Genomic DNA, 11,541 nt, shown 5'->3' with positions numbered 1-11,541 from the left:
TGCTTTTATCTAACCAAACAGAAAAAGTAATCATAGCATGACAAACACAAAATAAAGAAGTAATGTGGTTATACATATTAACTCACTCAAATTATATAATTGCTGTGCTGGCATAAAACTTTATCTCATTATGTGTCATTGCCATGGAAAGATGCTGAGGGAGGTTCACATATTTCTGTGAGATCAGGTTTGTTTTACTGTGTTCGTGGTGTCCGAAAACCAGTGGGTTGAGAGCTTTCTAAATCAGAAAAATGTTGGAAGCCATAAATATTTGTTTGGGGTTTTGGACTAGGTTTTTTGGGGGTTAGGCCTACAAGCAGGTTGGTGTTTGACATTCAGTTGAAATGGCAGAGGTCAGGATTTTTTGTATCTGTTCTGACATGTTTTTATGTATCCACAGTAGATGCTTTGGAGGATAAGAAAGTATTCACTTTGAAGCTTGTACTTCAGCTTGGGCTGAAAAACTGCTGAGTGAGGTTTAGTGCTGTTTGGTAAATCTTGTAAAAACCAGCTAGCGACTGGAAGCAAAGCAATGAAAAACAATCTAAAACACTGCCACTTTAATCTTTTAGCTTATACGACAGCCATCTTGATTACCTCCATTTTCTCAATGTTTTGGTCCCATAGATAGCCGGAGCGATATTAGATTATAAACGGGGGATGGCGTGGGAGGGATACTCTGCCAGTTTGCGCTGTGGTGGGCAGCAAAGATGATACAGTCTTGCACTAAACCTCACAAACACACAGTTACAAACATAATTTGCATTTCTTTGGTACAACTCATCCTACCCTAACTCTTACCACCAAACTCAGCAGAGTGTCGCTCCCACTTTATCTCAGTTTCTGCCAAAAACTCACAGAATTCACAGTTGCTCTTAGAGGGGGTGATTTAAAGAAGTGGGAACGTTGCCATCCAAACTTTAGTGCAGACCTAACAAGTGCACCAAGACACACATTTTCAGGGTTCTGCTTCCAAACTAGCTCCGGAGAGCTTTATTTGAAATGTGAATTCATCCAAATCCAAAGACATACAGTTGTTCAGCAATTAATTCTTGATTTCAAACTGTCCTAGCTTTTCAAAACATAAGAGATTTGTTGCTTACTATAGTTTGTTACAGGTGTCAGAATCCCATTTTTTTTGCTCCATATTTTCATTTGTATGTGCAATACAGTAACTGCTTGAGCTAATTTGAAACATTTCAAGAAGACATCTCCACTGGTAAAGATGATAAAAAGCCTGCTAAAAACTAATGAGCACATTTCTTCCCGCAAACATACAGCCTCACTAAAGAAGTTTGTAAGTGTTATCAACAACAGAAAAAAAGTTTGAGAAGCTGTCCAATCCCAGGGTGACCTTATTCATACGTCTTTTGTGAGGGGTTTGTTTCACCAAAGAATTTATTCTTTGGTCCAGACCAAACTACAGTCTTATGTTTCCTATTTATAAGGGTATATTTAACAAAAAAGAAGAAAGAAATCCTAAATTGTATTACTCAATCGTGCAGATATATAGAGACACTACTTCCTGTTTGTGGTCTTTATGTTAAGCTGAGCTAACCAGGTACTGGGAAAGTCTATATCTAATGATAGCCCTCACTCAAAGGGAAATCATTTTATATTCAAAACATTTGTTTTTCTTGTTGTTACGGGGACTGTGTTTGCACAGTTTGTCTCAACGTGTCTTTTGTGCACTACACTGTTTGACACTAATTCCTATTAGAGCAATGAATGAATGAAAGAGCAATGATCATAAAAGGACACTGTTGTACTGTTCACTTACTAAATGCTTCTCATTGTGAATGCAGAGACTCAAATTCCTCTTTGCATTGATTTGCCGTGTGAAACAGGGCCTAAAAGCAACTATGTCTTCCTTTGTCTTCTTCATACATTTTCAAAACAGTTGTTCCGGCGAATGCTATCAAACAAACATAATTTGCATCAAAAGCTGATGAAACAAAGAGTGGGGATGATGCCAGCTCATGCAAACCAGTAAAACTAGATCAAGCTTCAAAGGAAGTTGCTGCATAAAAAATATCTCATTCAAATTTCAGATTGAGTTTGGCGCTGCTATGTTTTCTTCCGGCATATTTTCTCTACTAGAGGCTTCTTCACCCTCAATCTAGGGTTTACATGAGCTTTGTGAGTTTATTTATCACTGTTTTGGAAGTACAGGCAGAGAAGAGGAATTGTGTGTGTGTTTTAGCCATTAAGTGCTTCTCTCTTTCCCGCAGGATAAAGAAAAGAAAGGTGCTCCCTCACTTAAAGTAGTTGCTTTGACAACTGGACAACATGATTTGGGATCTAAGAAATTTAGCAAGCACTTGGTAAAAATGAAAGAGCTGTTAATCACAGACAATCACGGTGCAGATACATATGTGAAATACACTGTAAGTTGGACATTTAGATGCACAGACTGAACACTCTGTGCCTGTGTCATCGCAGAGGGTGTCCATGGAGGAAATGTTCAGTAGTTGACTTCATAAGCTCTGCCTCTGGGGGTGACAATCAACTTTTGAAAAGTGTGAAGGTCAAACTATGAACAGTGTGTGACTACAGAAAAGCTTTTACGCTAAGAAATGAGTCCCATTCATTTAATCCTTTCTTGACTAAATGTAGAATACAACGCCGGCAGGTGAGCTGTCATGTTCATTTCTATGAAAATTGTCAAGTGGCAGGGCAGGTGGTAGAGAATAGATCAAAGAATTTAAAGACTGCTGGTGTTAACGACACCACAGCAGTCTAGTACTGCTACCCACATCCACCACTGATGAGGTTTTTTTCTCAGCCAGCGATGACTTCCTGGAGGCTTCTGTGAGCATGTGGATGCCCATGAACTCCTTGAATCATGCTGGTCTTGTAATGAGGAAATCCATGATGGCTAATCCTGCTCGGGGCATCTTTTGGCAGTGCTGACTGCACCAAAGGGCATGTGCACAGAGTTTGTTGGGGGGTATGCTTTAGTTGGCTTACTAGATTTCCTCATTATCTAAATGTGAGAGCCACAAGGGTCAACTAACACGGAGGGTGTGAAGTCACATTAATCATGCTGTCACACATACACAGGTCCACTCCTGAGACGAGAGCTCATGCTGATGCACCGCAAAAGACAAGAGGTACCTTCGAGTTGTTAAGGTACATACTGCAGGACTATGGCACTCGTTTTTTTCTTCCTTGCTGTCATATTTTTCTTGGTAATATTCAGGGATGTGTGCTGCAATGTAGTTCACTGACTCAGGGGTGCTCGGTTGCACCTGCTTTGTGTGGGAGGAATCCTGCTATTTCTCCTCAGTGAGCCCTTGGTGGTGCACAGTGTCTGCTGTGAGCCTAGCCATGCCATTATTCACATATCATAGGCTGTGTATTCGTGCACAGGGGATAAATCCAATGATTTGCATGGTTATAGCTTTGAGAAAACACTGCGATGAAATCCCTCCCACCTACAATGGAAAACAGGATAGGACTGAAATGGATGCATGGCTCCTGGCACTGCAGGCGCAGAAGGCTACAGGGGTGCAGTCTTTAAAATCGGACCGACTGCTTGTTCATAAATAGATGAGGTCAATATATATTCTTTTCTGCCTAAAGGATGTACACAAGTTTTAGCCATGTTTGCTGATGCCTCTGACGCTGAAAAAAGCCATTTATTAAAGGGACACTATGTAATAAATTAAGTCATTTATTAGCTCAAATCAACATATTCATTCATAAGTTAGTTCTCATTGGTGTAAAATGATCTCTGTCAAAAATCTCACTTATCCTCCTGAGTGAAGAATAACTTGTCTGTATCTACATAGAGCAGGTAAGCTCTATGGAGGCTGCCATGTCCTTCCGGTCTATGAAAAACGACGAAGTGCCGAGAGGGACATAAAGCACTTCGAATCGCGATTTCCCCACCAGGCCTACAAGCAGAAATGACGTCATTGTGACGTCATTTGCGCCATATGGCTTATTACAGCCGCTAATGCTAAATAGATTTTATTCCTTGGCACATATGTCTTTGTGTTCATTAGCTTTCTTTTTGTAAGTGCATCATCTTCTTCTTTTTATTATTATTCCTATGCTCCCCCTGGATATCTTCTTTTTGGCGTTATGCTCACATTTGTAAACTGTTATTTTGTTGATTTACTAATAAAGTTTAAAAAAAAAAAAAATGCTAAATAGATTTTATCTCGTAAATGATCCCACTAATAATGCATTGATTGTTACCAAACTTCTGCCGTAGTACACATAGGCTCTTAGCTCACAAAACGAGGCATTAGAAAGTTTGTAAGTTTACCGGGAGTTTATTTACCGCTGCTAATGCTCCGATTGCTAACACAGGCTAATGCTAACGCTGCGTCAACGTCACTTCCGGTAACTCCCGGAATATGACTAATTGCATTGCTTGCACACCAAAGGAGATGTTATGTTATCTGACATGTTATCTGTCATCTGTATTCATAGTGTTGTTGTATGTGTGTTATATAATCCTTTGTACTGTGTGTCTTGATTTCTTTTTGTTTGTATGGACCTTGAGTCTGAAGCTATAGCTTCTTGAATCTTGACACATTCCGCTTGCCGTAGTTCAAGAAGTTGCAGCGCACATTTGAAAACGTGAGGCGCTAGAGAGCAAATTCATTCAACTTTGCAAAATAAAATTGCACCACTAGATGGGGGAAGAAATTACATAGTGTCCCTTTAAGCACCTAAATCATTTTAATTTCAACAAAGATGAGCAGTGGAGCCTCTGAGTTTCAGACAACACAAACTAAATTGCTTCAGTTAGCATTCTGAGATGGACTGATTAGTGAGTATCCTGCTGCTGCATGAGGAAGGTGAAATGGAAAATTTCGATGATGCTGTTCACTGGAATTCAGCAGATGAATAGATGATACATCTCTTTCGGGCGCCTTGCCTCTGTGGTAACACAATTCATTTTCTTTTATTGATTGACACTGGACACCGTGACGTTCACGTTTCATGCAAGCAGGCATCGATAATGAAGGAATTTCTTGCCATTCAGTTCCTGAAAATAAATAGCAGCTTGGTGAAAGCTGACAAATAGAGGCAATAGTGTGTGTGTGTGTGTTTTCAACTTCTATCTTTGTGGGAAGATGCCTGGGACTGAGTTTATTTTTACTCACCATTTCTAGGGCACGTTTGAGGGCTTGTTTGGTGTTAGGTTTATGTGACACTTTGGGTGTTCCCACAAGTACAGTATTACACATATGTGTGCAGTATTGCACGTCCATGTGTGTGAGGATCAATCAATTTGACAGAAGGAAACATTTTGGCAGGTCTTCACTTCTTCATTAGGCTGTTTGAGGTTGTAGAGTTAAGATTAAAAATAGTGTAACCAGCACAAAGTGATTTTAATTTGATATGTCAGGCAGTTCAGCAGACAGTGTCTTATTTAAACATTAGAGGAAGAAATATCAATCATTCCGAGTTGGGTATTTGACCATAAAATGAAAGTCCAAGAAAAACATTTTCTATATGAAAGCTATATTTTATTTTCATCAAAGTCTGCCTATCCGTTTTGTAAAGTTCCAAATGTTTAGCAGCTACGGTCGACTTTGTCTGGCTGCTTGAACATGGAGACTGAATGAACAGGCTGGAAAACTGAATGAGTTATCAAACAGCTCAGAAGAACAAAAAAGAAGTGAGGAGTGAACAAGAGTGTCCTTATTTGCTCAAAAGAACATGAGAACATGTGTGAATTCTGTCTTGACAACACAACATGAGGCTGTCAGGCTGACACTTTGTGTTGGTTTTGTCTTTCTGACATTTTTACTCTCTGCGGCCTTTGAAGATATTGCGATATTTTTTCATGAAAGCCTTGTCAGTTTCTGTCAGACGTCAAGTTGAAGGAAGAAAGGCGCTCTTTTAGTTTCTGGCAAATTTTGTAGCGTTTTGTTTCAGTGTTGTGACTTTTGTAGGTAATTCTATTTTCATTGATTGTCTCCATCGTCTTTGTAGTCACATAACCACTGGGCTACCTGAGCCAAGTGACCTATCAAACCTGACCACAGGTGTTAGACTTCCATTATCTGCAATTTATTGTACCGTGACACCAATTTTACATGTCAACATAATTTTCTTGGAGTACTCCACTGCTTGAGAGAAAAAGTTTGTAATAATTACCTGTGTGGATTGGATCCACATGTGGATGTATGAGATAAAGTATCATTTCAACTTGACCAAAGAGTGGATTATAGGCAGGTTATATCTGGCTTTTTTTCTGCATCAACTTTGATTTGAATCTGTCTAACACCTCCAGTGTGGAGTTTTGTTGCTAAGTCACAATTATTCATGACCTTTTAATGAGTTTTACATACCCAGAGACAATGAACAGTTTGAATTTTTTATGGAACCATCAGTCCGATGTAACCCAATGCATCTGTTGAATTGCACAAATATGAGCTGCCAATCTCATCAGACTGCAATCGTGGTTTGGTTCTTTTTTTTTTTTTCATGAAGCAGCTTACGTGAACAAAAAGAGGGAAGTGTGCACATAGCTTTTTGGCTTTGTCTAAGATAAATATTTCTAAGAGAAAACCGCTGCAGACCTTCACAAGGTTTAGCCTTTGAAGCACCACTTCTGCTGAGCAGGCATTTTGAAGCATCCTTCATGTGTTTATTAAACATAATGTGACAGGATGAGATTCCCAAGAGCTCATCGCAACCCTTTTTTCATATGTGACCACGTCCATGGCAGATGACAGCCAGGCTTGAATCCACATGGAAACAACTGGAGAGACACACACAAACAAAAACATTTGACAAGCAACACAAACGCAATTAGCTGCTGCCCAGATGATAGCAACTAATGAGAGAGTTTTCTCTTCCACTCAAGGGGCTGCCATTTGATTAAGGGAGCCCAATGAATATGTATATGGTTTGCGCAGAGGGATGGCTGGATCTAGGTCGGGCTGCTGGTGGGCGATGCGTTGCGTAAGAGGTGAAAGAAAGAGATACACTTTAACATTCAATTGTTCAGAGAAGTCCTCAAGAATTACTTCGATATGAGGGACCTTAGCTTTTCTCGATTATGTCTCTAACAAGTTTGGCATTCATGGGAAGGCAGCTCATCCAGCTGAGGAGTCCTAAATGACCTCTCTGGGGATCGTTTCTGTCAGCTTGGCATTTAAATACAGCAACTGGATTCATTGATTGGTCTTTGCAAACAGAATGTGAAACAGACATTTCAACATGATGGTGGAGTCATGTCAGCGCCCAGGGACAGTCTTACATTTGAAAGAATATCTGCAAACTTTTAAGAGTCCCTGCTGACAAATGAGTGAAAAATAGTCAGAGGTAAAATGTCAAGGATTCAACAGTCATGAGTCATGCATCTCAGTGACCCTTCAGCACTTTACTGAGGTAAAGTGGCTGCGCTGTGCAAAATTGAAAATTACGTTTTCAGCTCATGATCTCCTCTCACTCCAGGATAATTATTATGGACTCCTCGAGGTGCTACAAAGAAGAATCATTTTGTAAACAAATAAGAAAAAAAATTACGAGATGCAAAATCAGAATAAATGACAGAACATATAAGTAGAAAAATCTGGAATGTTTTAAAAAAATGAATGGTGTATATGGAAATTCAAAAGAAATACCAAATCAAAAATGATTATGAGCATTTTTCTACATATAATCAATCAACAATGACTACAAAAAATGTTGAGCAGCTGAAAATTGAATGCAGCTGATATTGTATGCACATGTTGCTGTGTTGTATTTCATCACACTATCATTCCACATCTAACTCATTTCACAGCTTGCAACAAATGCATGTGGCTTACAAAATCAGCCCAAATGCAACAATACACCAAATAAGCTGAATTCCAACTTAAAGTTTGCTTTAGGTATAAAGTGAAGGAGAAAAGACCTGACTGCCACACAGCTGAGTCCTCCTCCCTGCTGTCACAAACGCCTTACGAATAGATCTGTCAGAGGATATGAGAAATCCCCCCTCCATTATTTTCTTTCATTAAAATGTGCAAGCATTTCTTTCTATCACTTCAATCACACTTGGGAATATTGAAACATTATACCATTTCTGCTTGCATGACAGCTCTCAATAAATCCAATGATTTGTTTCTGTACTTTTTTCTTTTAGAGGGAAAATTATTTGAATAAATTACCTCATGTGAGCATCCTTTTTAAAGCAAAACCACAGAAAACCAAGGCTGCAGGCTTCTATGATAGCAGCTCTACATGTGAATGAAATTCTCAACCTATTATTAGTGGATAAAATCTGAGATTCAAGACACAAAAGGATTTTGTCTCTGAATTCTGCATCTGCTTCCAGTCAGAACACACAGAGCAGGTCACAGGGTGTAACACATCGACTGAGCTCTATAATAAGGAATGTCTCCACTTTATGGGACTCTGAATCTCTGTCTGAACATAATGAACCCCCTGGAAAGGAAGTGAAATAAGACTGTTACCTGTCACTGCCACAGAAAAAAAGCTGAGTGTTGTAGTGATTGAGGGAGAGCGACTGATGACATCCCATTTATTGGCGTTCAATCACTGTAGCGGCTGAGTCTCTGCTACAGTTATGCTGATACATAAACATGCATACACACTCCCAGAGAAGCCCTGTCCTGTGATCCCATCTGTAGTGGTCACATTTCGCCATTTCTCTGACTTGAAGAAGATGAATGAAGCAGGATCTGACACTCTTCCTCCCTGCAGGCTTAGTGACATCCCCTCCCATCAGTGCAGCTTGACTGCACATTGCAATGGAACAGCAATGAACTAAACACCATTTCTTGTTTGAGTTCAATTGTTCACTTGTTCTGTTATGCATGACTCTATATCCACACACAAACGTCCAGAAAGATTTAATGCCTCCTGTTTCTTTTTCTTTCGTGACGCCATAGCACAGACAGAGTAATTGGACCGTCTAAAACGATCACTCTCAGCACAGAGTGTTGTCGATTCATGTGATTGAAGAGTGAGAGAGGCTTTTCTTTTTGTCATGCAGGAAAGCAGCATCTGATTCAGGTTTTGTATGTAACATGATGCACAAGAGAGATTATTTTTGTCCCAAATAAAAGTTAATGCTTGTATGTTTGCATATTACTGTTACTTTTTTTATTCTTTACTGTGTGTTTGCTCGCGGCTGTACATCCATTTTTTTTAATGAGGTGACGCACATCTTTTAGCAACTGCAGGGTATGTGTCAATCAGCAATCGCATTTTCATATTAAAGTAAAACATTTTAACACAGACAGGAATTCAATGGTGCTTGGTAAAGGTTATGAAGCTTGTAGAAATACAACACCAGTTACAAAAAAGTTGTGACACTGTGTAAAATGTTAATGAAAACAGAATGCCTTGATTTGCAAATCTTATAAACCAATATTTCATACACAATGAACAACAGAAAACATATAAATTGTTGAGACTGAGACATTGTACTATTTGATAAAAAAAACAAACATTGCTTCATCTTGAATTTGACGGCAGCATCTCATCTAAAAAAAGTTGGGATAGGGCCATGTTTACTACTAGCATCCACATTTCTTTGAACAACAGTCTTAAACGCCTGGGAACATGGTTCCCATGGGGTTTGCCCACAGAGGTGTCTCCAGATTCTCTGAATCCTTTGATAATATTATGTACTGCAGATAATGGAATATTCAAAATCTTTGAAATATTATATTGAGGAACATAATTCTGAAACTGCTCCATAATTTGTAGATGCAGTTTTTTGCAGATTGCTGAATCTCTGCCCATCTTTACTCTCTGAGGTGCTCTTTTCATACCCATTCATGTTACTGAACTGTTGCTAGTTAATTCAATTAGTAACAACATGTTCGTCCAGCTTTGAGCTAATATTTTTCATTAAACAGTAAAAAATTTTCAGTGATCTGTTATGAATGACATATTGGTTTATGTGAGATTTTCCAAATTATTGCATTCAGTTTTTATCGTCATTTTACACATTATTCTTCCTTTTTTGGAGCTGAGGCTAAAAGATAAAGAGAATCATATTAAAGATATTAGACAGACATTACACTCAGTGATTTATTTATTGGTGTAGATTATTGAACATTCACAAGCATAAATCAGTGAATCTTTGCCAATAATAACTGGTGTGACTTCCTTGTGCCGAAGTAGCTGACACTAGGCATTTCAAATAATCATTGATAAGTCAAAAACATTGTTTTGGAAGAATTTCTGCCAAATCATCCATACAGAAGACCTTTAACTCTGGGCTCTTTTCCACACAGGTCCTTACAACACCATTTCCTTAGATTCAGGCCAGGGGTTGTCCACTCTCAGGTCAGTTTACTTAAATATGGAAATATGGTCAAATGCAAAATATTTCTTTCATTTGCTTGCATTAGTTCTCTGTAGAACTTAATATTTATTTTAGTGGGAATAGAGAGATGAACTGAAATGAATTCAGTTAGAGTAAACTTTTTTTCAACACAGATGTTGAAAACTGCAACAAAACACAACACCAATCCCAGTAAGATTCCACTCTTTGCTACAATCATTTCAGGCATTTGCTTCCATTACTTCTTCCACGGTACATTTAGAATATGTTGATTCACAGATGTTCACTCCAAAGTAAATGTCTGGAGTGTCTCCAGGCTGCACAAAAAAATAGATATTGGACGTCCTAGAGTGCTTGGCCTTATTGTAAGCCATTTCGCGATAACAGGAAATGCCAGCAGCACAAATACACATATGTTTTCTCTCTTCCTCTCACAAAATGTTTTCTTGTGATGTCATAACATTTAGTTGTAGAGCATGTATTCAGATCCTTTCCTTCCTTAGACCCTTACATGTAGCACTGCCACAGGAGATAAAGCAATGCCAAATACATCCTGCATTGAAACATGTACTTGAAGCTGCCCTTTTTACAATTTCAAGCAACATTGTGTCTTGTAAAAATGTCTCACTGATTATTAATCCATAGAGTGCCACAACATAGTGCTGCTATGTGGAGCTTTTGAGTCTCTGTCCGTTGTTTATATGTTCAAGTGTTACCATTCCTCTGATCCGCTGCCCTGCTCAGCAAGAAACCCCTTGATTAACCCAGTGGATGCTCTCTGCTTACCTCATCTTTGAAGCTGGTGCAGACCTGAAAGGAAAAAGACATGAGATGTTCATTTTTCAAGTAGCTAGAAGTGCGTTACTCTGAATGTATGAATGTTAATGTTGCTCTATATGTCTGTGAAACATGCAAGTAGTTTGCCAATATATATATAAAAAACAACTTCATAAGGAGACAAGAAACTTGTAGAGATCTGACAGCTGAAATCAGTTGTTCAGTAATCAAATTTGTGATCTGTAATTTTTTTAAATGGTATTGAATTGCACCTTTTGTTTTGTAAAATAAACCAAGTTTTGTTTTTTGGAATCTGGATCCGTGTCCTCTCTCCACGCCACGCATCTCACCCAACATGACAGTTTAACAAACAGTCCATGACCTACCAAGTACTACAACACCTCAAATTGTTCTTGAATCTGGAAAGTTGTAAACAAAACAACAAAAAGCAAACAACAAAAAAAGTGTTTTTTTTAAAGTGGCTTATC

This window comes from Odontesthes bonariensis, chromosome 10 (assembly GCF_027942865.1).
Source record: "Odontesthes bonariensis isolate fOdoBon6 chromosome 10, fOdoBon6.hap1, whole genome shotgun sequence".
Classification (NCBI taxonomy): Eukaryota; Metazoa; Chordata; class Actinopteri; order Atheriniformes; family Atherinopsidae; genus Odontesthes; species Odontesthes bonariensis.
The sequence above is the reverse complement of the archived record's forward strand: the minus strand, read 5'-3'. Positions refer to the sequence as shown.